Source organism: Amblyomma mixtum, chromosome 1 (genome assembly GCF_055824585.1).
Source record: "Amblyomma mixtum isolate Tamu chromosome 1, ASM5582458v1, whole genome shotgun sequence".
NCBI classification, from domain to species: domain Eukaryota; kingdom Metazoa; phylum Arthropoda; class Arachnida; order Ixodida; family Ixodidae; genus Amblyomma; species Amblyomma mixtum.
In genome coordinates this window covers 253,828,528-253,834,030 of record NC_143012.1, presented here as the reverse complement: position 1 = coordinate 253,834,030, position 5,503 = coordinate 253,828,528, and the positions used below count along the sequence as shown (strand labels likewise).

At 45.9% G+C, this 5,503-nt stretch overlaps 1 long non-coding RNA gene across 1 annotated transcript; it reads right to left on the bottom strand.

The window, feature by feature from the left end:
• Positions 1–849: 849 nt before the first annotated feature.
• Positions 850–3,636, bottom strand: LOC149371486 (uncharacterized). Its single transcript, XR_016292001.1, has 3 exons — positions 2,921–3,636; positions 2,737–2,853; positions 850–976 (listed from the first exon to the last, which is right to left on the bottom strand). It is a non-coding gene; the product is annotated as an uncharacterized LOC149371486 (long non-coding RNA).
• Positions 3,637–5,503: the final 1,867 nt, after the last annotated feature.

Genomic DNA, 5,503 nt, shown 5'->3' with positions numbered 1-5,503 from the left:
AAAGAGCATAACCTGACATTTCAACTTCACAGGAATGCTGGTGACATTTCTGAGTTCTCAGGTGCGTCGCATATACGTCCATAGAATGTGTGCTCAGGTTCACTAGGTGCATATTATAAACCGCATAGGTTAGAAGAACTAACAGAATACATTACATCACTTTCACTACCCACATTAGTGCACTTTTTAGCTCAAGTAAAAATGCGCTCAGGTAATTCTTTGAAATGCCTCGGTATGTATACGCATACGTCTTAGCTTCTTCATGCCTACACTGCAAACCGAAAAACACCCGGATAGGAGTAAATGGCTCATCGCGTAGCGCACTCCCGAAAAGGGGTTTTTATACTCCTCAGAATAGGAGTATATCGTCTACTCCTCTGCTTGAAGGGGTACTTTCGGAGTGCTAGAAGGAGTAAAGTGTTACCGCTCTGCAGACGGGAGTTTATTTAGGAGTAAAGTTGTGATCACAAAGGAGTTAGCATGGAAATTAATAGAAGTATTATATACTCCTTTGCAGCTACTTTTATAGTACATTTCAGGAGTACGTGCCTGTTCCTTTTAAGTAGTTTTGACAGGAAATTTTTCGAGAAATTTTTCTTACTATAGGGTTACATTTATGATTCCCAGACGAGTATATTACTTCACTTGATGCGGAAGCCGATTTGAAATAAAGTATTCGTATGGAAGGCTCATTTTAGAGCTTGATATTCCAGGATAAATGCGTCGATGAACTTACAGTGATTTATTTCAAACAATATTTTATTGGGTACAAAACATTTGAGACATGTGTTCGGCAGCTTGCTTTCGACGGTTACAGAGAACCTACGTCTTGGCCCCTGTAGAAAATAAGAGTGCCTTAACCCACGCTGTCTTTGGGTACATAATTTAAATACCCAAAGGAATGAAAATAGAGATGCCACACTTGAAAGCAAGGAGGGAACCTTGAAATGCTTCGCTGTCAACATACAGGCTCCTTCTGAAAGAAAGATTAGAAAAAAAAATGCATCAGAAGAATTGCACCTCTAAGCTTGAAGTATGACGTGCTTCAAGTGTAGAAGTCAACGTCCCAAAGCCGTTCAGAGTGCACTTTTAAATAAAGTAGGTATTATTGAAGTTTAAACGTTTTTCATGACTAAAGATTAGCTAGTAGAACATAGTAGGTAATCAACTAGCTAATACATACCTGTACCCTGTCGGATGACAGCGGCTAAACGCGGTTTTCAGGGAATCACAAATTCCAGAGAGCCGCTTTCGTAAACGTTAAGGCAATACGGCGAATGGGAAGCAGCATCGATAGGGAACATTTTTTCCGCAAAGCATAAAACTGAAAAAAATAAAATGGTCTTACTGAGGCACTTGCGCATTCGCGCTGCCTTTGGCTGCGTTCCTGCACCGAAAGAGGCCTCGAGATATAATTTTTTTTTTACTTGTCAGAGGTTCCTCATGCTTTTCAGGCACCATATCAGAACCAATTACTGAAATCAAAACATGCAAACAAAAGACAGCGCTTTGCATACACGCAGCGGAAGCTTACATGCAATTTCCTTGATGGGAGAGCCCGCAGCTACGCATTTTCAGGACGTCGTCATTCTGTGTATAGGTCAAAGGCAGGGCAAGGGTGACTGACATAGCAGGCATTGTTAGGAATAGAAAGCTACCAACAGACCCACCCTCCCGCCGCCACCTGTCTTCTGTTAAGCTTTGCCCTCACATTCGTGGCCAGGGTTCAAAAGAAAACATTCTACACAGGCCTATCTGGCTGGGAAAGGAATATACTTTCGGGAAAGAACGCCAATGAAAAAAAAAACATGTTTCGGAATCTTCTTGGTTCTTTCAGCAGGTGTGACTGCGAGTGAGTCACAGCTTGCCTTTTTTTAAGCCTTCGGTTAGTCATCCGCCGGGTCACTGATCGTAGACAGTTGATGCAAGGATAGTTCCCTCGAAGTCAGTCTTGTCAACCCGCGCTTCCTTCCTTGTTCATTTGTTTGGCATCCGCTTTGTGCTGCTTCAGTTTTTCTGGGAAATGCTTGCTTTCGCCAATGTACTACGTCCAGCACGAGCAGGAGTTCTTGTACACTGGCGTCTGCTTTATTCTTTTTCTTTCGCTGCCTTCCTGGGATCAGCAGTCTGAACCGGAACGCTTGCCTCCACGAGTTTCACATAATGGAATGTGTTCGGAAACTGCACGCGAAGTGGAAACTTCTTTTAGCATTTTTCAAATGCGAAGAGCTTACAAGATACCACATTTCGGAACTAGACGCCTAACCATCCAGAAAAGGCAGCGTTCAGTATGGTTGAAACCTCATGTCCGCTGCCGAAAATCGCTGCGACGTTAAGATGCCACCAACTCGGAAAATGTAACAGTTTAGCTAATCTCCGTGAGCGCTAAGGCGTCGTCATGTCCTGTGCTATGACTGAAAAGAATAAAATCGCTTGCATTGTTTGCATAACAAGGCCCTCTTAAAACACAGGAAAGGAAGCAACCGATTAGGGCAGGGTTCTCAGCACTGTTCGTAATAACGTGACAAAAATTCACAGACCCCAAGGCTGTGCATTTTCACCTGTCATTGCCTGTACAGCTTTTCCATATTCATGGGGCGTGAACGCATGAAGAAAATTTGGTCCCTAGAAGAACTGACCGTACTCCCAGCTGTACATGTTAGCGTAACAGCCACGACTGCAGTGCCACACTCTTTTTTTCAGCCGCATGCAACAACAAATTTCTCAGATACTTACTTCATGCCTGCTGTGTGAGTTGGCTCCACCGGACCACAATGAAGCCTTTGCTGTTTTGCTGTTCTCGTTAAGTCTTTCATCTCGGCGCACCCGTGGTTCACAGCAAGTCTACGCACACTGAAAAGGGAGCGGCGTTAAGTGCATGCGCGTCTTTGGCATCAAAGGAGAGTTTAATACTGCTTACCAGAACACACGACGATGATAATCCGGTCTTTAGTATTCTTGCAATACAGCGAAAGAACGAGGGGCCGACGATGTCGAGAAAACTGGTGCGTCACACACACACCGCCATGTCGGCGCGGCGAAACGGCAGCAGCCAACACTTGTATGCTGCGTAGACAATGAATGACTAGCCGCTGCTTCTGCACATATTGCTGGCTTGAGTGAGACGTTCATTGCAGCACGTTGCTGCTAAGGTCGATGATGTCCAGTCTTACGTCACGACAAGAGCGCGCAAAGGAGCGGGTGGCAAACTGGCGGCTTCGGGGAGGTCGACGCGTCACACACCGCCATGTTGGCTCGGCTGAGCTCGGCTGGCTAAGCCTCTCGCAGACTGCCGTCGCAGGCGATGCAACACCAAGCGTTCTCCGAATACACTGGGGGCTTCACAGGCACTGTCTGCGGCACTGTCGCGAGGTTGCGGCGATCCGGTGTCTTGTAACATGACAAACGTGCGTGAAGCAGCAAAAGCAGAGGCGAGCAGGCAGCGACGACAGAGCCGGCGTCGTCACCTGCAAGTGCAGCGAACCGGCAGCTGCCACTAGGCGGCGGGCAGACACTAAGGAGTGCATAAAGGGCCTGAAGGAGTATTGAAGCCGACATACTCCTGCTTGGAAAAGTAGTAAAATCATGTAAATGCTTTATTTTACTCCTCGATTTCGCGACGGCAGTAAAAAAGGAGGATTTCCTCTTTTTTAGAACTTAAAGTCGATTGCGCAATTTTCAAAAAGGAGTTTAAAAGCGGACACTAGCCATTTATACTCCTATTTGGGCTTATTTGTGTTTACAGTGTAGTACAGAATCTGGGTACACTGCAGCGTTTTTTCTTTCCAAGAGACCTAAAGCACCGCACTTGGCAATAAAACTGGGATTCTAAAAATTGCACATGCTGACAACTGGTGGGAACAAAGTATACAAAGACGGGAAGCAAAATGGTAGGCGTAGTTCTCATTAGTCTATTTGAAGGTGCTCATGGCGGCTAGGGTGACTGGAAAAGTCACAGTTGCGCTGAATCCGCGATGGCGCGTCTGGATTTTGCTGTTACATCCTAATAAACACGCTTTCTACCCAAGGCTGTGTTGTGCATGGTTCATGTGAAAAGCCGTGACGTTGTATACGCGGTGTGAGGGAGATTTTTGTAACCACGGCATCCAAAAGCTGATTCGCAAGCTAAAAAATTGTTTGAATATTGGCTGTAAGTAAGTGTGACGATGAAGATACGTCAAATGAATACTTTTGAGTGAGGGTTTTGTAAAGTAAATGAGTTCAAGAGCTGTGCTAGTCTTTGCAACTTCACTTTCCGGACACGCCTCGTGCCTTTCTATCGCTCTTTCTGACATTGCGTTTCTTTTTGGATTCTGTCATCCGCATGTAGAGGTGGCGAACTGTAGAAGCTGCAACATTTTTGTCATGACGTCAGAGGAACAAATTTGAAAGCTGACCGCATGCGGGAACTCTCGGCAATTGGCTCGCGCCTGCAACCCTAACACTCACAATGACCAAGCTTGCGATAGACAAGACACCGACCTACCACCGACGAATCTCACGAGGCAGAAATTTGGAACATGAAGAGCGTGATATTTATGCCTCGAATTACGAAAGATCTGAAGTCAAACATACAGCTATCTACAATAAACGACTGATTATTGTACTTTGCGTTCGAAGGGTGAACATTTATAACCGGGACACTGTTTCTTTCGAGCTAGCCTGGGTGACTTATGTTAGTTCCGTCTATCACGGACGTGTACTTGCACCGCTCATTTCAGCTTCTGGTAATGCGCTTTGCTCAATCCTGAGGCGTTTGCTCCTTCTCCGGAGGCACAGCTGTGACCTTCCAGGAAGAAGCCAGGGGAAGCCATCTTCTGTGCACCTTTTTTCTTAGCCTTTGTAAGCGCTCGGTAATGATAGACATCAAACCATAATTTTCCTTTATTTGCTTTAGTTTCTTGGCGAAATGTTTGTTCGAGATATCACCGCAGGGAGCAAACATCGTTGATCACTGGCTGCGGCGAATCGATCATGTAGCTCCGATGGGAAAGGCAACAGTTCTCCCGCATCGGCCGCCCAACCCGCTCAGGCGAGGGCCCTAGCGGCGTGTATCTTCCACGCCTGATTGCGAGGCCCCAATATATGGCGCGACGAAAGCGTCTTGCGAGTACGATAGCTTGGTTCCCTCTCTGGCTGGGTAACTGATATGGCTGAAAACTCACATTAGTTCATGTCAGTAGTCTAGCCGCACTCTTCTTCGGCCTTTTACATTAGAGTGAAAGATATTATGCTTAGCAAAGAGAAACTACGTGATCGCTGGGCGATTTAGAAAAGATATAACCACCCTGCAGTCCACCGTTGTGCAGTCCAACGTGGGGCTAGCAAGTGAAGCGCAGGAAGAGCTGATGAGTAAGCAACCGTAACTCAGGAGCAATTTAATCTTCATTTAAACACGCGATCAATAAGAAACGTTTCATTCCGTTCGGCATAATGGCACCTAGACGTGTGCGCGAAATCAAAATTGCCGCCAGATCTGTTTTATAATTCGTTCAAAAATCAT